This window comes from Nothobranchius furzeri, chromosome 6 (assembly GCF_043380555.1).
Source record: "Nothobranchius furzeri strain GRZ-AD chromosome 6, NfurGRZ-RIMD1, whole genome shotgun sequence".
Taxonomy (NCBI): Eukaryota; Metazoa; Chordata; class Actinopteri; order Cyprinodontiformes; family Nothobranchiidae; genus Nothobranchius; species Nothobranchius furzeri.
This window is the reverse complement of record NC_091746.1, coordinates 60,322,522-60,344,801: the sequence shown is the minus strand read 5'-3', so window position 1 is coordinate 60,344,801 and position 22,280 is coordinate 60,322,522. Positions and strand designations below refer to the sequence as shown.

Here is a 22,280-nt window from a genome sequence, read left to right as displayed (position 1 = left end):
GTTACACTGATAAAGTACATAAAAATGACATAAAAGTACCTAAAAACTACATATTCTGATTAAATTTCAATTTGTTTCCCCAGAGTGCAAATTACAAGGCATTAATTCCTACTATAGACCACTGCATAAATAAACCAGTGTGCCGAATCACATCTAAAACCATTAGAAAGTAATAAAAGAAAGAAAGAAAACGATCTTTTATATAGAGCCTCTCAAGATAAAAATCACGAGGTGCTTCACAAAAACAAACAAAACAAAAATTAAAGTACTGTATACAAAAGATTTTTAAAAATTATTAAAAATAGGTTTAAAATGAAAAAAAACTAAAACTGTGATTAAAAAATTAAAGGGCGGGAGAAAATGAATAGGAAAGAGGGAAATCAGTGGATCCCGGGAGAGGCAGAATAGTTCCACTTTGATAGGAAAACCCTGTGAGCTAATGCTAACCCAACGTTTGCTGGTCCATTCATCAGCTCTGACCTCTTCCCCATGCAGTCACCTTTATTTTTCTTCATCACATTTGGCATAAAAAAGAAGCTAAAAAATTAAAACTAGAGACAGGAAACATGCAGATATTAAATCTGAAAAATTTTCATTCTAACAAACGGAAGACACTGCCAAGGATTCTGGGAACTGAACCCAAACAAACAAACAAACAAACAAAGTGTGGAGGGAGAAAACAAATCTGACAAATGCAAGAAACGATTAGACAAACCAAGGATTGGACAAAGAAGCGATTAGGAGGAGTAAAAATACTGGAAGGGGTGACTGAACATGTGGAAGCAAATGAGTTAATAATATACAGAGAAAAAGTGGTGATGTGACAATCAGCGTCAAAGTAAAACTAACAAGGACATGGAGGGTGGAAAACAAACCAAAGCAGTCTCCTTTTAGCTGTGTGGATGAAATAAAAACATATTTCTTCAACAACAACAAAAACAAACAAAGACATTCTTAACACGTTAGTCTGCACTTATATATGGATATGAAAGAAATACGTGTGGGTTGGAGAAAATGTAGTTATTTTTCCAGATGACAAACTGCCATCACGCTGTCACACCTCTCTCTGTTAAATCTCTTCAACAGCCTCTCATCCATCAGAGTCTTACGCTCCAGCAGCTGTCACTCAATACCTCAGTGGGGCTGGGGATAAAATGGTATCATGTGCAACCAGCCATCACCTTTTGCTTTTTTATTCACTTCATCTCTCTCACTGCGCTGCTGTTTCGTCTTTGTTATATTAGGATAAAAAGTTTGTCGTCCAATAAATAGAAAAACTGTAGAGTCGGTTTTTTTTAGGTTTGGGTGAAGATGAATTGTGGGAGGGTGCTGAGGAAAAAAAAACTGGCTTTAACGTTAGGATAGACTGGTTAAAAACACCTCATCACATATGCTGCACTAAATTTGGCCTTCTCACAGCAACGGGAAGCTGAACAGTAAATTTTGAACCAATTTCCTCATTAACGGCTTTCAGCTCAGCACAAATCTGCACTGATTTCTGTTTAACCGCTCCAAGACATTAAAGCTGTGGCAACACTCAGACGAACGCAGAACAACGCTAAATTGTAAATGACGTGTTTTGTACTTCACGGCTCACAGTAACAAGAACTGTGAACCACTCATGGTTAGCGGTCCAGAAACAGAGCTGCACAGGGAAACGGCAAACACGAGAATTTCCTACAGTTAATCAGAACAGACTTGGCTTTCCTTTTTTAATACCAAAAGAAAAAAATGTGTTATAATAGCTGTTTCCACTATGAGGGTTCTGGAACTTTTCTGGGGTGAGGTATGATGGCACAGTCCTCTCAGCTGTTGTGCCTCATTACAAATTCAGCCCCTCCAAGACTTAAGAGATCAGCAAATCACAACTACTTCACCAGTGAGTGATGTCACTGATCAGCTCACTGATCAGAATTATTCTGTCAAATGATATAAACAATAAGAGGATGAGGAGAGTGCCTGTGTGGTGTTAAGGGAGATGTTCAAAGACCAGAAGATTGCCAACGGTGCTCTGTGTTACCAGAATGGACAGTCATTTACTGCATTGTGGGGTATTTCTGTTGTATTTTTGGTATCAGGAGTTTAGAAGAAGTTAGTTAACACGTTCTAAGGTGTTTCTGGTTGAGAAACGGTGGAGAACAGTGAAAGCAGAACTGTAATTTCTAGAAAGATCAAATCTAAGGTCACCACCATCCTTTAGTGATGCCTTTTCATGGTTAACTAAAGTGTCTTCTTTCAATCTTCCCTCATACCTCCTGTCTTCCCTAAAATGTGCACATTTCTGTCCTCAAAAGAGCATGGACTCCCGAGTCGTGACCTGATGAGCTGGCTCTTCTGGGCTTCTGGTACCTTTCATTTGTGCAGCTGCAGTTTTGTTTCACCAATTTAGAGGTCAGAACATTCCTTGCTGCTCTGAACAGCAGAAAATGATGCCACTCAGCATATTTTTGGTGGGTTTTTTTTTCCTTTAGGGTGAACCAGTCTATGTCTAACAGTGTTGCTGGGTTAGAAATGTAGCAGAAAATCAAGCTTGGCAAAAAAAATCCTTCTATTTCTCATTTTTATTCATTTGATTGAGTCAGTAGTTTAGATGTCCCATTTCAAATGCCCAGTTCCACTGGTTTGGTGTGTTTGTGTTCTTTGTGTCCTTTTGAGGACCTTTCCCCTTGATTCTTCTAAACTCTTTTATCTTTATTTTATTTTTACAGGGACTGTACAACAAAACATTATCACCATAAGCAACAGAAGCAGGATACATACGGCTTTCAGCCAGAGGCTAATTTACAGCCCTTGTCCCTGGTTAGGGATATCTAAACTGAATTAAAATAACATAAATACAGTGCGGTTGCAAGTTACACTGAAAAAGTACATAAAAATGACATAAAAGTACCTAAAAACTACATATTCTGATTACATTTCAAAGTTTCAATGCTCACAGTGTTGTTGTTCTCTGATGACTGACAGTCGATGCTCCAGTGGGTGGTGAAAATGTAAAAAATAAAAAAAAGTTACAGGTGTTTTCCTGTTAAAGCATTTCTCTGAATGTGGACCGCATAGCCCAAGAAAAGTAGCTTGTTGTTTTTGGTGTCCTCGCTGAAGAACTAGATGTTGTTGTCCACTGAATTAATGTGTCAAAGAAAAGCTTCCACTTCTTCAGGTTAGATTTGGATCTAGATGGCATCCGGTTTGCTTGACTGTTGACTTTTAGAAATAATCTGTGGTCAATTAGTTTCTTTTTTATTTGCTTTTCGGTATGAAATATTTCAATTCAAGCTAAGCAGAAGTTCCAAGTGCTAATTCTAATGGGCTCGACACACGGGAGGCGACAAACGACCGCGATCAGCAAAATTTGTCGCTGTCGCTTTTATTACCTGATACACGGGAGGCGATCCGCGGCAGCGGCCAGCGGCAAAGCCGTCTACGCGTTTTTTTCCATGGCGAAATCGAAACTTCCGTTGTTTTGTTTGGCTGTGTCAGGTTGGAGGGAATTAAGGTTATTTAAGCGGTTCAGAGTTAATAAAGCGGTAGATATGATGTTTCACAAGGTGCTGCTAGAGTTATGTGAAATCTTACTTCTGATTTTACTATATAAAACATAATAATAATCAACTTCTCCTCCATGTTTGCTCGGAGGTGTACGGAGCATCCTGTCCGCTCATTGGTCAGTGAATGAAACCTCCGTTGATTCGTTCTCATCCGAGCGACAGCGATGAAAAGTAGAAAATATTTCAACTTTCTGGGATCGCGTCGCTGGGTCGCCTGTGCACGACACGTGCACGAGCGCAAAATTTCACACTCACGTTTTTCGCGTTTCGCTTGGTAGGAGGGAGACCCGCGATTATTCGCTTTGTCGCGCATGTCTCATTGAAAATGAATGGAGGAGAGGCGATGTCGCCTCCCGTGTGTCGAGCCCATAACAACCCAAGCATTTTAATTCACGCTGGGGTCCATAGAGTGATGTCATCAATGAGAGAAGGATGAGAGTAGTAGAGCAAACTTGTGTCAAACAAAAATAACTCTTAAGTTTTGTTTGAAACCATAAATCTGTTTGTTTCACCTGGAACTGCTCACATGTCTGTATTCTCAAGATCTGACTGATGCGACTTTCTTGCATTCAATCAGAAATATCAGGGCAAGTTTTTCACCGGCATACACTTCCTATTCTCCCATCCAACCATCTTCCTCCCAATCCAGGTCCTTCGTTACTCCTGTAAATTCCCAGGACATTCGTCTCATTCAGAAAACAACATGTAACCAACTTCATGCTCTGATAATATTCTCTCAACCACTTTGCATCTTAAGATAAAAGAAAACATTTTTGACTTTACCGCTTTATTTAAAACTGCCTCTAAAGCAAATCCCTTTTCGTTTCCCTCCCTTATCTTCCTCAGTTAGCCTGAAGTTTACAGGCTAACAATACAAGTTGAGTTAGCATTCAAGCTAGGTTGGTGTGCTAAGCTGACCCGGGTGACTGTGTCACCCTGTAGTGCATCTTGGGAACTGGGGTGCGTTCTGACCAACAGTAGGTACACACATTTATTGGTCAATGCCTTAAGCTCGTGTAAATGATTTGTTTTGCTGTAGAGGCCAGTGGAGGAACTGGGAGACATTATGAAAACAGACCTACTTTATATTAAAGAACAGTGTCAGATAACCAAATTTAAGCATTTTTAAGTTACCTTAAGAAAATTGAAACTATGTACCCCAGCTTGAAGTTATCTGAAGCCCATAAAACAGAACATAAATGAGGTGTAAAAAGGGCAGTGGGTATGTACATATTTGACTGTTGCTGATAATGTGGCCTTAATACTGGCAGCTATTTGTCATATGATAAAAGTTACTTTGCCAATGAGTTTACAGTGTCTGAGAAGAGAGAAGTCATGTTTCCTGCTGCTAGTATTAGTATTAGAAATACTTTTTTTTTTTTGCTGATGCTCAAATGAAACAGCATCATAGTTGGCTGGTTTAGTTCCCCCACAAAACAGCCATGAGTTGAGTTGGCATAGGTCTACATCCCACCCATTGTTTCCACTAAAGCCACACTGAATAATCAGATGCTCACAGCAGCTCCTGACAGAGGCAGTTAGATGATAGCAGCATGGATGCTCAGCCACCTCTCAAAGTAAACAAGTAATGAGTGTGATTTTACAGCAAACAGCCCCCCCCAGCACACTCCCTGGATGCTCACGACTCCCAGGCTCCCCTCTGGCTGCTGGTTTAGTGCATATAATTGTGTCTCATTTATACACTTTGTACAGCACCTTCCTTTGGCACAGTGTACTCTCCAGAGCACACAAAGCAGGAGAAGGTGAAGTCTTAAGCAAATACGGGTACTTTGACGAGGCAGTAAGCTCCTGGCCTACATCTGCTTTCACTTCCTCATCTATGCTATCACTCTTAAACTGACTTCCTCTATTTTTTTTTTACAAAGCTCTTTGATGTAGAGGATTTTCTTTGATCTGAAACCTTTCAGGTTCTTCGTCTGGTCTCTTCAGCAAACAAGATTGGTGTTATTTATCCATGTGCATGGGGAGAAGTACAACAAAGTTAAGCCTAGCTCTTTATCTGACAGGGGGCGATTATGTGTTGGATTTAGAAAAATAAAACTAGGCTCTGTAGATGTTGCCAGAGGTCATTAAATAGGTTGCATTAGTAAATCTACATTATTTAGACTCCGCCCACACAGGCATTCACTCAGGAAGTAGCAGTACCCCTCCAAGTGTACCATCACCTTTTCATGAGCAGTTGAGAAGACGCAGATCATCCCCCAACAAGAACCGAGGTGGGGGAGGGGCTGCTTGCAAAGCATGCGACTGGCAACTAGTAATTGACCTTTGTATGACCTTGGTAGACAGTTCACGTTCCTAGACATCGTTGGCCAGGCGCTGTCTCCTGGGAAGATTGGATGGTGGAAGCACAGTAATGAAAGAAGGGCCAGTATTCTGACCTGGCTGAGTGCCATAGAAAATGATGGAAGGCCTGCTGCGAGTCCATTTAAAAGGGTTGCATGGGCTTTGCACACCAATCTTACCATCAAGTCCTGGGATTCCTAGGCGTCCATCTTGTAACTGCACAGGCAAAGAGCCTTGAAGAACATCATGGAAGACTTCATGTTGGCTCTGGCTGAGAAGGGGGGATGGATGGCGTAGTGCGCTACCTGAACACAAATGGGGGGGGGGGGGGGGGGGGTTGTCTGTAAGACTCCGAAGTACCCATTGACCCCAGTAGGGTTCCAGGGCTAGACTATTAACCATGGTGTGAAATGCTGCGGTTAACCCACCATAACCCACCCTCCCTGTCCACTCCTTGTTCCCTCCTCTCCATGATTGATGACAAGTTGTTGTTGTTATTGTCGTCAAGGGCAACATGACGATTATCACTTGTAAGTCACTTTGGACAAAAGCGTCTGCTAAATACATAAACATAACATAAACATAACATAAAGACTTCTCCATTACTGCGACCCGAATGGACAAGAATGAACGCGCAACTGGAATGGACGCACGGACCAGAACCAGAACAAGCATCAACAACTCATTGTTATGTTCTTTCTGTTACTTTTCAAACTACGTTGGTGTTTTCTTACCAAATACACAGCGTGGCTAAGTTTTAACCTTGAATTGTTGACAGTTTTGGCGTCACGCTGTCACCATCTTCAGAGCGTTGCCGGTATTGACGGCATCACTTCCGCTGGTGGTGGTGGAGGTGGGCGTGACCGACCCGGTAGGTCTGACAGATCCGGGTTGGTCACGCCCACCAGAAGAACAGCTGATAAAGATGAGTCACACAAATATCTGTGACATTTCTGATGAAGACTGCAGACGACGGTCGAAACATGTCAAGGTAACTCGAAACACCTTCATGTCCAAAGCGAAAAGAACCTTGTTTAATACATGTGTATATTGTTCCAACATACTAGTATTTTTCTGACACAGAGGTGTTGTGATTTAATCCGACCGACGATCTGCACCTTTACCTTCAGCACGAAAAGTCTGACTAAATTGCCAAAAATGTTTTACTGATGACTTTAACCACGAACTGATGTCTCTGAGCTTTTTATTGTCCTTTTTCCTTCCCCCTTGTTTGTTCTCACAGTGTCTTCGAATTGACTTCTCCTCAGTCCACAGATATCCATCTCTCTTACTTCTTGCCTGAGTCCAGTATCTTGCTTGTGGAGCCTTCTTTATCTTTAGATGTTTAATTAGATTTCTTCCAGGGTCCTTTGAGCTTGATGAATCGAGGTTTGGAAATTACTGATATCCGAGTTCCTCTTCTGATAACTGTGGGCGCAATGGGACGGGTGGCAGTGCAAGAAAATTCAGTTAGGCTGACTGGATGTCGTGTTTGAGATCAAGCCATAATTATCCTGATATTTAGATGTAATGTAATTCCTTGGGATCACATCTTAACCGACTATGAATCATATTAAACTTACAAGGCTGTCTTCATCAGAAACTGATTTATAATCCTAATCTGCTTTAGGGTATAATATCTTTGTGGGTGTCAGACAAATTTTAGTATCCTGCCAGCCAGGGTAACAGAGATAAAGTATGATGTGTGGTCAGCTGCTGAAGATGGCAATGATGAGGGGAAAGCAGCTGCGTCTGTGTCTCGTGGTTCTGGAGTTTAGGATGAAGTAGTTGCAAAAGTTTAAGTTATTGGTGTGAGGAGTCAGCAATGATTTTCACAGCTCACTTTGTGTCCCTGGAGGTCGATAAGTTCTGAAGGGAGGGCAGGGATGCCCAATTATTTTTTAGATGCCTTTATTGTATGCTGCAGCCTGTGTCTGTTCTGGTTTAGTGGCTGCTCAGAACCAGACACTGAGCAGATTCAACCACTCCATTCTTTGATGGGCCAAACCTCCCCCATTACCCCCAAAATAGTGTCTCTTTATGGAAGACATTGATAGTGGACTCACGCTGCCTTGTTACAAGATTTTTTTTTTTTTAAGGGCAACCACACATACTTTCTTGGTTTATAAAATATTTTGGTTCCCCTGAAGAGCTTAAATTGACAACTACAGAGTTCCAGAATTTCAAAATTTGGAGACATTTTAAATTTATGCAAACTACCTCACAGAAAATCTCTCCACCTCTCCTCAGTGGTTGCTAGGGACTTTTCATGTCCTGGTCCACACGTGCAGCATGAACAAGAGCAGAAGTCCAGTCCCTCCAGCAGTCAATGGGCAATCAGGTGGGGTACACCCTGGACAGAGTGCCAGTCCATTGCACACACACACATATATATATATATATATATATATATATATATATATATATATATATATATATATACATATACCTACACACACACACACACACACACACACACACACACACACATATATATATATATATATATATATATATATATATATATATATATATATATATATATATATATATATACACACACACTTAACAAATATATAAACGCAACACCTTTGTTTCTGCTCCGATTTTTCATGAGATGGACTTAAAGATCTAAAATTCATTCCAGATACACAATATTACTATTGTTACTATTGTTCACAAATGAGTCTAAATGTGTTATAGTGAGCACCTGTGCTTTGCTGAGATAAGCCATCCCACCTCACAGGTGTGCCACATCAAGATGTTGATCTGACACCATGAGTAGTGTGCAGGTGTACCTAATACTGCCCACAATAAAAGGCCACCCAGAAATGTGCAGTTTTTTACTTTATTGGGGCTCTGGGGACTCAGAACCGGTCAGTATCTGGTGTGACCACCATTTGTCTCATGCAGTGCAACACATCTTCTTCACATAGAGTTTATCAGATTGTCAGCTGTAGCCTGTGGAATGTTGGTCCACTCCTCTTCAATGGCTGTGCGAAGTTGTTGGATAGTAGTGGGAACTGGTACACGCTGTCGTATACACCGGTCAAGCACATCCCAAAGATGCTCAACGGGTGACATGTCTGGTGAGTTTGCTGGCCATGCAAGAACTGGGACATTTTCAGCTTCCAGACTTGTGTACAGATCCTTGCAACATGGGGCCGTGCATTATCCTGCTGAAACATGAGGTGATGTTCATGGATGTGCAACACAACAATGAGCCTCAGGATCTCATCACGGTATCTCTGTGCATTCAAAATGCCATCAATAAAATTCACCTGTGTTCTTCATCCATAACAGATGCCTGCCCATACTATAACCCCACCACCACCATGGGCCACTCATTCCACAACACTGACATCAGCAAAACACTCACCCACACAACGCCACACACGCTGTCTGCCATCTGCCCTGGACAACTTAAACTGAGATTCATCCGTGAAGAGAACCCCTCTCCAACGTGCCAGACTCCATCGAATGTGAGCATTTGCCCACTCAAGTCTGTTACGGCGATGAGCTGGAGTCAGGTCAAGACCCCAATGAGGATGACGAGCATGCAGTTGAACTTCCCTGAGATGGTTTCTGACAGTTTTTGCAGAAATTGTTTGGTTATGCAAACCAATTGTTTCAGCAGCTGTCTGAGCGGCTGGTCTCAGACCATCTTGGAGGTGAACCTGCTGGATGTGGAGGTCCTGGGCTGGTGTGGTTACACGTCGTCTGCGGTTGTGAGGCCGGTTGGATGTACTGCCATATTCTCTGAGACGCCTTTGGAGATGGCTTATGGTGGAGAAATGAACATTCAATGCACAAGCAACAGATCTGGTTGACATTCCTGCTGTCAGCATGCCAATTGCACGCTTCCTCAATGCTTGTGGCATCTGTGGCATTTTGCTGTGAGACAAAACGGCACATTCCAGGCTGGCCTTTTATTGTGGTCAGTATAAGGTTCACCTATGCACTACTCATGATGTCGGATCAGCATCTTGATGTGGCACACCTGTGAGGTGGGATGGATTTTCTCAGCAAAGCAGAAGTGCTCACTGTCACACATTTAGACTGATTTGTGAACAATGTTTGAGAGAAATGGTAATATTGTGTATCTGGAATGAATTTTAGATCTTTAAGTCCATCTCATGAAAAATCGGAGCAAAAACAAAGGTGTTGCATTTATACTTTTGTTGAGTGTATATTATTATTATTATTATTATTATTATTATTATTATTATTATTTTATTTTTTCTCGTCTCAGGAAAAAGTCTGTCTTCTAAAAGGTCTCGCGAAAAATCCTGTCAGATGAAAAGGAGTCTGGAAAAAGTGTCAGAATAAAAGTTTTTTTTCCGAGTTTTCTTGAGGCATTTTTTTCTTAGACCTTTTTGTCTAAAAGAGTCTTTCCTGAAAACGTTTAGTCCAAGACATTTTTGTGCGACAGTTTTACCTGAAAACATTTTGTCTGACAGACGTTTTCCTGAGACCTTTTTGTCTGATGCTATTTACTCAGAAGTCAGATGCACTTTACTGAAACCTGATACTTTTCCCCCTATGGTCTGATATTTGACACCTGAGACCTGAGGATGTCCTAAAATGACACCATACACATGATTCGTCCACCGTGGAGCAACTCTTTTCATCATTGGTCATTCATCTTTCTTTATATTGAATGTTTATATTGACCTGTTCCCAAGTCTGTTGAGGACAAATAATTTTGAAACACATATTGCTGTTATTTTCCTACCCAGCTCTAATCTAGATTTGAGGAAGTTCACCAAAATCACCAACCCCTCAACTTCTAACCTCTGTGGAAAATCACCAGCATCTTTAAACGAGTTCAGAAAGTTTCTATTTGTTGTGAAATTTTTATATGTAGGACAAGAGGAAGTAAAGTAATTTTTATGGAATGAAAAAAAAATAGTGGAGCGAGGACACTTCCCTGTGGAGCATTAGAGCTAGACTTCCCTTAGCCTTATCTGCTGTTCCCTTCCTGTTAGGAATCTGGACAGATGCTGACAGGATCCTTACATAAGTCACAGTGACTTAGCTGCATTGACTACGTAACACACTGGCTTTACTCTAGATTACATTACATTAGACTGTCTTTTGTTATGCAGGGTTTAATGAAATCATGTTTGCAGTGTAGATGTTGTTCGAATGTGGTGGCTCATTGCATGGATCTTAACAGAGATGGACAACTGATGGTACTCCTGTCAAAGTGGAAAGCTGTTTTTTTTCTCCCCCTCAGGGAGATTCAGCCTTTATACCCTGGGAGAAAATTACAAAGATATTTTGTGTTGATTGCCTTTGCACTGCTATATTTCTTCGGAAAGTCTCATCTCAGAGAAGACATGGGGGAGAAATGATGATCTCCTGCTGGTACGGCCGAATGAATGTTTTATGGATGGAAGGATGAAAAAGATATGAGGCCCTCTGCTTAAAACACACTTTTAAAATATCGTTTTCAGCTTGCCACCTTTTAGCCTCTGGCTGTACCTGGCCTTCTAATTTACATGGAGTTTAAACTGTGCATGCATCCTCCCACCACAATAAAATTTCACTGTTATTTATTTGAAAAGACCGTATGTGACCAACCTTGAAATCCATTATGTGGTCACGACAATTGTGCTGATTTAGTCTCCTTTAGAGATCCGGGGGTGTAGTGCTCTTGTGCAAGGTCGCTGTCTCCCAAACTAAATGGCTGCAACAGAAGAGATTTATACAGCAAATCTCTTAGGATAGAATAATGTGTGCAAGGTAAGGACACTCAGTAAGAGTAGATAATACACGCTGACTTGAACAGCAAGAAACACCAACATCAGTTAATGCGAGTCGACTTTGGAATCACTTTGATCTTTCTACCGAAACTCTGAGTTGAGTCACAGAACAGGATTCATGATGCAGCAAGGATTGGATACTTTGGAGAAGAATCATATTGGAGAAAAGTTTAAAAGCATCGTTTGCAGGGTATAGTTGTTTAAATGCAGAGATTTTATGTTATTGGGTCCCAGATAGGAGCGTTTGAATCTCAGCGTTCTTACCGTTTGTGTCAAAGGTTGAATATGGAACAATTTAATAAAAAAACTATATTTTAAACAATAACTTCACTGGACGTTCAGAGATGTGCAGAATGAAGGTACAGTATTTCCGTTAAAAGCTGTATTTAAATTTTTTTAGAGGTGCACGACACTTGGTTTATGTTTACATCTACCGGCCAAAAGAGGGCAACTTTGTGGGTTACCAGTCAGCTCGGCAGAGCACGGATGGCACTGTGACAAATGGTAGACTCTGCAAGTCAAACAGCTACTTTTGAGCCCAGGAGATGTCGTTATCCTTCTCAGAAAAGGAGAGACCGTTAAAGATCTAAAACCAGAGTGAGTTTAGGTAACGCCTTCAACAGATGGACCCAGATAAAACAAATGTATGTATTGGCAGCGAACCTGGTGTCCCTTCCCTCTGTGGTTGGACTCATAAATGTCAGTCGTAGAACTGCCGATTCCAGCTGCTTTGTTTCTGCCTCCTGACCTGATCCGCTCTGACCAGGTCCTATACCGACTTGTATAAAGTAGCTGCAGTTATTGCCTCCCAATATTTTGATCATTTCTTTGAGTTAATTTCTTAATTCAAATGTTTGCTCATTTATTTTTTCTTGCACCAAGTACCGCAGCAATTCCCTAATGATGTGATTCTCGCTTATATGGCAAAAAACAAAACAAAAAAAAAACAAACATATGGTTTGATGCAAATCTGCGACTATCTGCATTAAGGGTTAAACTGGGTCCTATCTGGAAATTTTATTGAGCATTAAAGCTAATAACTGGTTTTAACCCTAATGGGAGCAGCAAGCATTTGGGTTAACTGGTAATACGTCTGTGCTGAATGGTTGCCTCTTTTCTTTGTAAACTTGCTTTATTTTAGCCGCATTGGAGGATTTTCCAGGATGAATGATCTGTTCAGGGTTTGAAGGTCACATGTGTTCCCCCTCAATTTTCTATGACTTTTCCCTTTTATTTAAATTAGCTTTTAACAATATTTTGTGTTTTCTGACTTAATCGTTCATTTTTTTATGATACTGTATTTTTTGTTTTTATGGTAATTTTATGAGTTCATGATTTGTTCTGTTGATCTTTGTGTAGCACTTTGTGATTCTTTTTCTGTGATGAATGCAATTTAAATGAACTTTAGTCACTTATTCACTTCTATGGAACATAATTCATGGTTCCATCAATTACAGCAAGTGGTCCAGGTTCAGAAGCAGCAGAGCAGCCTCAGACCATCACACTTTCAATTTTTTTAAAAGTCTGTCTTTTGTCTCCTTACCTGTGGAATTCTGCCATAAGCCATGTTTCCACCGTAGGAGATCTGGGGAATTTCTGACCAGGGAATAGTATAACTCAGTCTTCTCAGCCATTTTGCCTCCATACAAAATCAGCATATCACCTCTGCTTCGTTAGTGAGCGATGTCACTGATCAGTGCCAAAAGGCTCCAGCGGACATTGACCCATTCACTGCCAGCTGTTTTCTGATCAAAACCCCCTGACTGCCAGCATTTTTACTGTTTTGTTTTTGTTTGTTTGAAGAGACACAGAACATTGTGCTCTATGATCATGTAAATGCCAAATCTACCAAAGAAAGAGTAGATTCATTTTTTTTTACATCAGGAGGAACCTGCATCTTTCTAGCTTTATCAGTTCTTTCACAATCTGTGTTCAAAGAGTGAGCTGCAGAAGCTTTCTGGTTAGCGCCAGATGTGATTCAGATGTGAGCGCCCTTGTAAGCTAAGGAGCTGTAGGTAGTAGTTTTGACATGATGGCCAACATCTCAAACAACCACCGGAGGGATCTGGTATTTCTGTTTACAATGACATAGCTTTGTGTGCGTGTTGCTGCAGCGGGTGGCCTAGTGCATGAGGGCACCCTGGTAGCCTTACGCACTGGGGTTGTCAAAACCGGGGCCAAAGTTGGGTTGACTGGATAGCAATGGCTCATTGCCCGTGGGATTCTGCCAAAAGCCAGAAAAAAGGAAGTGACGCCACCGGCAATCTCTGATGATGGCTAGAAACATGTCAGGGAATTTTTTATTTTTATTTTTTTACTAAACCAACGCCATGACTACACGGGGAATGCCATAAACCATACTATAGCATGGTCTTCTCGACCAAATGTTGACTGGATGGTTTGGTGCTCAAGCTGTGCTGCATTCAGCCGGGTTGTATCTAGTGATGAGTATTCTAGTTGGGGTGATTCTTCCTCCATTTCTTTCACGTCCTCCATCATTCTGCTAACTGCACTGTCTATTCCCCATCTGTCCTCGTTTACGCCGGGGACACACCGGCCGCGGAAGCGCCGCGAAGCGCCGCGAAGCGAATCGCTCATGAAATCGGCCGCTGCTCGCCGCTCCTCAGTTCAGATCAGACGCGCCCCAGTCGAGGCGTGCCTCGGCTCAGCTGTAGTTTTTCTTTTAAACACTTGGTGTCCTCCATTTCCTCTCTGTCTTTTCTCAGCTCTTTTCCTCTACGTTTGAGTGTTTGTACGCGTGCGTGCGTGCGTGCGTGTGTGTGTGTGTGTGTGTGTGTGTGTGTGTGTGTGTGTGTGTGTGTGTGTGTGTGTGTGTGTGTGAACCTATGGTATGAGTTGTTTCTGCCAGTTGAATCTCTTGGAACCCGCTCCAGTTCTGCAGCTGTATCCTAGCAGTTTCTTCTGAAATGGGTACATAAATAACCATGTTTTTTGGGGGGCGTACAGCTCCTTGTGTTTCTCAACTTCCACAATGAATTTAAAGTCATCCATCTTAACTGCTTGCCTCAGACTTTCTGCCTCTCTGTCCTGTTTGCTCCGGTGAAAAGACACCCAAAACCACACCCCCTTCACGTGGTCACACACGCACACAAGTTCGATGTGTGTGTATGTGTGTGCGTGTTTGTGTGGTTTTTCTGCAGTGTCTGTTTACGAACACATTTGACTGTTGCGGAATTTTATTTTGAAATGCTTTATTTTGTTAACTTTACCGGCCTGCCTCTTATGTCTACGTTTGACTTCCTGCCAGAATTGACGCGATTCACCCGCGGCTCGCGAAAAAAATAGAGCCAACGCCGAAATGATCGCTGCACGGCACGGGCTGGAGCGCCGGCGCGTGCCGGCGCGAGACGATTCGCGGCACTTCGGCGGCCCATGTGGTCTATAAAAGAGCTTATCAAGGGCGTCGAATGAAGGCGGTCCCATTTTCGCGGCGCTTCGCTGCGCTTCCGCGGCGCTTCCCGTGGCCAGTGTGTCCCCGACGTTAGTCTAAGAGGCGCTAAAGGTGCAGTAACATGTGCTGTAATGGATGCCAGTGTGTTGGGCTGCTATACTCTCACTGTCTCATGTCTGTTTTGCGATGTCTGTTGATTTTCCAGCATCTCTTTCAGCAGTTTGACTAACAGTTCCAGCTTATCCTCATAACTTGTAGTTTTATATTTCTCTGTCGATGTTGGCCGGACATCCACTGTGACCAGTGGTGTTGGATGACTCCCCTCATGTATCAAAGAGGGGTTTAGACAAACATGAGGCTGTGTTAGGGACTGGAATTTTGCTGTGTGTGTCAGGATAAATGTTAGGGCTCTGCTGCTTTCCCTGATCATGTGAAAGATGTTGGTCCTGGTCCCCACTTCCCTGAATGTAGGTGACCTGCTGAGTGACTTTCTTTTCCAGCCATCACATCCTGTCATACAGGGAAACTAGACAATTGCCTAACTAAAGACTAACTCACTTAAACAAACAAAAGCCCAAAACATTGTTCAGATCTCTATATACATTGCAGCTTCTAAGTGTTTGGACTAGATCGATTCCCTCTCTTTTTTAAATAATCAGTTGTTCGTCATATTGCATTTTGTTTGAAACAAAACAGCAATCCAAAAATGTACAAAATAACAGCTTGATTGGAGGGATATCCTGTAAAACTAAGATAAAACAGGAAGGAAAGAAGCTGATAGATGGAGAATCTCAGTCCCTCAGGATTATTGGACAACTCCTTCTGTTTTGATGAAGAAAAAAACACCTTTATGATTAGAGAAAGTCTGGAATGATCAGAAGATGTGGGGGAACTTGATTAAATGTTAAAGATCAAGAGAAAATGTCATGAATAGAACCTCAAAGGACTCAATGTAGGATGTAAAAAAGGTTTTTGATTGTTTTGCTGTCAAGACTGAAATAAAGCCAATGTTGTTATAACCAGACACTTAAAATCTTTTATATATTATTCAGTTTCAAATTAGGTTTATTCAGACACAGAACCCAAAGAACAAGGCGTGTGTAGCAGTCCAAAGACTTGGTATCAGCTTTGTATCCATAAAGTTAATTTAGATATCCCATTTTGAACACTTTATTATCAACCCTCCCACTGTCCTAATGGGTGTGACCCCGCGAGGAAAGTTGACCATTGAGCAGGATTGATGTTTTATCCCTTAAGGTCCATGCGGCAGGGGTGAGGTGGTGCTCACTCCTCACCCCTGCCGCATGGACCTTAAGGGATAAACCATCAATCCTGCTCAATGGTCAACTTTCCTCGTGGGGTCACCCCCATTAGGACAGTGGGAGGGTTAACTAGTTCTGTAATGTAGAGTTCTAATGCCTTACTTACAAATATTATTTTCTATTGATTGTGTCTTTGTTAAAAGCATCAAAGGGACAAAAATAAACTAAAATCAAAGCATGAGTTAAACAATTCTGGAATCATTAGCTACTTTTAATTCACACATTCATAATAATGAACGAGGTTCATGTCTGTTGTAGCTGCTCAGGTTTTTATAGAGTGATATCTTCAGCAGGAGGTTTAACAGCCCACATGTGTGCAGAGTCACAATGCAGAGGGGCGTTTTCCTTCAAGTTTCACGTTTCAAGGTCATCAGAAACAGCGTCAGATGGTACTACGAAATTCTTGTTCATGTCTTCTGTTGCTGAAGATTACACAAAAGATTAGGTAGAAAAACAAAACAACAACAAAAAAAAACCTAGTTAGTACAATAAAAGCATTTAGGAAAGTCAGCATCGGTTTAAAGTCTCTGAGATGTGAGCAGCAGAAAGGGTTGTGTTGTGTAGATGGAGGGAGGCGAGGGTGTCCAGGAGTCGTGATCAAACACAACTGTGTTTCGAGGCTGTTTATTTTCACAAAGAGAAGAGTCACCGAGGAGATCATCAGGGAGCTGACTGAGCTGTGTGGTGGTATAGACAGACAGGAAGTCAAGGTGATGGACTCTTTTATTATATTATATTCACATTTGTGTTTGTTGAATTGCAGCAAAACCCCAAAAGACAACTTTCCCTGTTTATCCCCACCCCCATACCGCCACCTAGCTTTACCAACCTGTAGAGGACACTGAGCAGCAGCTACCATGCTGGATTTTAGTTGAAGTGGATCGTTTCTGCTGTGGATTTTGTGGAGGGGAAGGAATTCTCTCCAGCAGTCCTTTTTACATTTCATTTTACTTTGCTCTGTTCACATCCGTTGTTGTTACTCTGCTGCTGTCTAGAATCAGAAGTTTCATTTGGTTTGTTGCGCATTAGGAAAGCAGTGGGCATCCAGAGTGAAGTGTTTGACTGGGTGAGGGAGTGGGAGTTGTGAAGCCAGATGGATATGAGTGTGAGAGTCCCTCTTTGTTCTTAACTCTCCCCCCGTTTCTATAAGAAAAAAAAGATAAGCACTCCTGGCCCTGATGCTGCTGCTGCTGCTGCTGCTGCTGAGCTCACTTCTCATTTGCTTCCTCTGCAACATCTCTCTCCTTGTATCATCACCGAGGGAGTCCTCTTTATTTCCAGCATCTGTGCTGTGATGAGAAACACCAGCTAACTAGGCCACAGCATAATAAGCATAAATAGCAGCAAAGCAAAGAGAATAAAAAAAGAAAGTAGGAGAAGATTCTGTTAATGGGGGGAATGCTTACTAAACACGTAACTGCTGACAAAACTAAGTCAGTAAGCAAATATTCCCATTATTCCTGCAATGCAGATGCATTATTTTGTTATTGCTTACCTATACCTATAACTTCCACAGAGTTTCATCATCTAATTTCCACAGCGAAGCCCCTGAGCTGTGCTGCCATGTGACTGTCAGCACACCTCACTGACTTTTCCTTTGGTGTCTGTGTCAATGCTGGAATACCTGCTGCTGCAGCATTTTTGTGATTCTCAGCATTTTTGCTCGTGATTTACTTTATCTAAAACTTCATCATGTTCTACTGAAAGATCCGAGATGTGAGATTTGTTGTTACGCCCTACTGATATTTTTCAAATTTGCTGCTTCTCAATAAATACACTGCTTTTCCTTGAATAGAACTCACTATCTTCAAAAATCCTCCAGCAGTTATTAGCTGGAGTTGTTTGATGGTACTTGATGTAAAAAAGAAAAAAACTTCTCATTGCTTAAAACAACTGTGTTGGAAAACAAATTTGTAATACGTTATAAAAAGGTCAAATTATTGGTCTGCTTAAAGCAAGCAAACAAACAAACCACTCAAGGTGCTGACAAAACAAGTAAAATTAAGTACGAAACAGCAAAGTGGTTTATTATAACCTGGAAGGATGATTGTTAACTACTAATTTTAAAAAGTGTTGTTTTAGTCCCACCCTACCTTTAATATTACCAGCTGGTGTTTTTGAGACCATTGAACCACCTGATTGGTCCTCATTACAACAAGGTGAAACTTGAGTGTGCATCTGTGGAACAAACAACACAATTCTATGTGTGGGTACCACCCTGAAAAGGTGCTAAAAGTCCCCTGCACTACCCTCCTGCTGGTGTTCAGTGTTATTGTGAGTTGTTAGGTGAGCTCAGTTTCAGTTTATTTATTTATAAAGCAACTTACACAACCTTATCAGAAGGTCAAGATGCTGAACACAATCACAAAATCGCACAATGGCATTATATGATAGGCATTATTATGATCCCTATCACTGAAATGCCATCAGAGAACATTGAGTCTTCAAGCGAGACTTAAAGACATCAAGTGATGGTGCCTGCCTAACACTTAAAGCCAACTCCTTCCAGAGCATTGGAGCCAGAACTGCGAATGCGCGATCCCCCTTGGTCTGTATTTGGTGCGGGGGACCACTAACATCTCCTGCTTAGCCGAGCGAAGAGACCAGGATGGGACATGCTTATGTTGTAGTACTGACAGATAAGAGGGAGAAGAGCCTTAAAGAGCCCCGTACACCAGTAGCAGGATCTTGAATTTTGCTCGGTGCTGCACCGGGACCCAGTGTAGGGCCGCTAGCCCTGGAGTGCTTTTTTCCTAGCATCTAGTGTCTGAAAGAAACCTAGCAGCTGAGTTCTGGACAAACTGGAGCTGTGCAAATGTGCCCTGACTGAGACTGGCATACAAGGCATTACAGTAGTAGTTGGGAAAGGACAAAATCATGAAGGACAGACACTAGGTGTGCCCTAGACAACAGGGGCTTGATCCCAGACAAGCGTCTGAGATAAAAAATAAATAAATAAATAAAAACACTTCCACACAACCTTGTTAATGCGTGTGTCAAATTTAAAGCCTCAGTCAAATGTTATCCTGAAGTTGCTGACTACTTTTTTTTTCCATGTTGTGGCAAAGGGCCAATACCCACATCAGAGTCAGAGCCATCTAATCAGTCAGAGTTGAAAATTATGACTTCACTTTTAGAGTCAGGTGTAAAAATATTTCAGGCCATCCAGGCTCTGATGTCTGTTGAACAGTCCAGCAATGGAGAAGAAGATAGATCTTGCAGTCATCAGTGCAAAGATGGAATTCCCCAAAGGGAGTAGAAATACTGCAAACAAAAGGGGGCCAGGGACTGAGCCCTGTGGCACACCCCAGCGGGGTCTCACCCAGGATGATTCCGTTATCCCACAGTGCACAGTTACAGTTACATTTTACACTGTCTGGGACCTCAATACCATGTGAAAAATCAACAGTTAGGTTCCTTATTATACTGGATTTGAATCCCATTACTCAGTCAGGAGCTTTTGAAGGTCAACCAGGTGGTAGCTGAGCAGGAGATGATTAATATTGTCAAACCTTCTGAGGCTGACAGTACATTTAGCTCATTTTTGTCATTCCATGGATGCACAATCCTTACAAGTAGTTCTTTTTTAAGGTCCAGTATTGCCCAAGCATACTTCACTGGGAATTGAACCTGATCAGTGGACAATTGTTTTCCCTTGTCAAACACTGGCTTAATTTGTTAAAGAGGTCCATCACTAAGAAACCAACAAAGAAAGAAAAAACAAGTATTTTTTTTTATTTTCTTTTATTTTTTTATGACTGGTTGCTCTAAGTTTAACATGCAGGCTGAACATGAAAAAAGCCTTCTACACCTATTGCCTGCATTAGTTACTGAGAGAAAATAGATGGTGAAATGCTAGGAGAGGGGTACTTAATTCCAGGCCTGGAGGGCTGATATCCAGAATGTTTTAGTGGTTTCTCTGCTCCAGCACAACTGATTCCGTGCTCAAATCACCTGTGCAGCAGTTCATCAGGCTCTGCAGCAGCCTGTTAACTATCTACTGATTTAAAGCAGCTGTGTTGAAACATGGTTAAAACTAAAACACATTGGATACCGGCCCTCCAGGCCCAGAGTTGAGTTACCAGTGTGTCTGCTCTGTCTTCTCCATCCCCAGTGTGTCATGGTGGATGGCTGCTTATACTGAGCCAGGATCCTCTGGAGGTTTGTTCCTTTTAAAAGGAAGTTTTCCTCTCCACTGTCATTGCATGCTTGCTTAGTATGAGGATTGCTGTAAAGACTCAGACACCAGTCAGTGACTTGATGCAATTTGCTGGGTTCCTTATATAGGAAACCTTTTACTGATTGGCTTAATGAACTGACCTGTATTGGAATGTTTACTATGTAAAGTGCCATAAGATGACTCTTGTCGTGATTTGGCGCTAAATAAATAAACTTGACTTGAAATGAATTGAACTGAGCTAGGATTTGAAAAGCCTTATCGTCTACGTCAAGCTGTTAATTGGACTCACTCATCTTGAGTCACGATGGGGGAAAGCTGTTTTTGGTATAGCGTCCAGGAGACATCAGAGAATGTCTCAACTAGTAGAAGCTAACTGTTAGCATTAGCGACTCACCACATGGCAGAACTCTTCCAGGCTTGTGTTATTTGCTGAGATAAAACATCAATGTTGCAGAGCAAATAGTCAGTGGTGGAGTTAAGTTGCTGTTATTCAACCCAAGGCAAGATGTCCAACTATCAAGAAATAAGACTCCAATTCTTGTCGTCTGAATCTACTTTCTCCTCTGGCTGATCCGGTACACCGGACCTTTTTTTCCCCAGAATACAACTTACAAGACATTCATACCACTGCAAATGTATGTGAGTGAATGACCTTTTTCATTTCCACATCAAGAAAATGGGAACAAAAATTCCATCCATCCATTTCTTCCCGCTTATCCGGGGTCAGGTCGCGGGGGCACTAGCCAAAGCAGGGAGGCTCAGACTTCCCTCTCCCCCAGCCACCTGGACCAGCTCCTCCAGGGGAATCGAAAGGCGTTCCCTGGCTATTAATGAGACATAGTCCCTCCAGCATGTCCTGGGTGTTCCTTTAGGTCTTCTCCTGGTTGGACATGCCCGGAAAACCACACAAGGTAGACGTCCAGGAGGCATCCTGACTAGATGCCCAAGCCATCTCAACTGGTTCCTCTCGATGTGGAGGAACAGCGGGTCTACACCGAGCCCCTCCCATATGAGTGAGCTCCTCACCCTATCTCTAAGGGAGAGACCATCCTTACAGCGGAGAAAACTCATTTCAGCCGCTTGTATCCGCAATCTCATTCTTTCAGTCACTACCCAAAGCTCATGACCATAGGTGAGGGTAGGAACGTAGATCGACCGGTAAATCGAGAGCTTCACCTTCTGGCTTAGCTGTCTCTTCACCACGACAGACCGGTACAACGCCCACATCACTGCAGAGGCAGCACCAATCTTCCTATCAGTCTTGCGCTCCATCTTTCCTCCTTCTCTTGGAGCAAAACCATGGTCTTGGATTTAAAACTAACAAAACAACAAATAATATTAATGATGTTTGTTTTGTGTTTAAACATTCCCATATTTTTTCATTTATATTTAGGAGTTTTTAAAGTTATTTTTAGGTTTTGTGCAATCTCACACATTTGATCGACCAAATCGTGACCATGTTGCTAAAGGAACATTTCAAAACATTCTAGATACTAATTGTTAACCTGTGTAACACAGTGCGGACATAATTATTATAATTAATTTATAACTTGTTGGTGACTTTTTATTTGTTTTTTTCATAACCTCCCATTTTTGTTTTTGCTCAGTAAAATTCCTTCTAAATTGGGGACTGTATTGAAACCAAATTAAATACTTTAAATATTGATCAAATTAAAAGAACAGAATGAAAGTAAAGTTGATGAAGCTCTGACCTGCAGGTTGCCTTATCTAAACATTATTAGCTGA

At 41.8% G+C, this 22,280-nt stretch overlaps 2 protein-coding genes across 4 annotated transcripts in view; one reads left to right on the top strand and one right to left on the bottom strand.

The window, feature by feature from the left end:
• The window catches only part of LOC107373312 (homeodomain-interacting protein kinase 4-like), a 745,746-nt gene that overhangs the window by 198,838 nt on the left and 524,628 nt on the right, over positions 1 to 22,280 (bottom strand). The gene's annotated exons all lie outside the window — the stretch shown is intronic.
• LOC107374743 (uncharacterized) overlaps positions 1 to 22,280 on the top strand; it is a 66,294-nt gene that overhangs the window by 42,126 nt on the left and 1,888 nt on the right. The gene's annotated exons all lie outside the window — the stretch shown is intronic.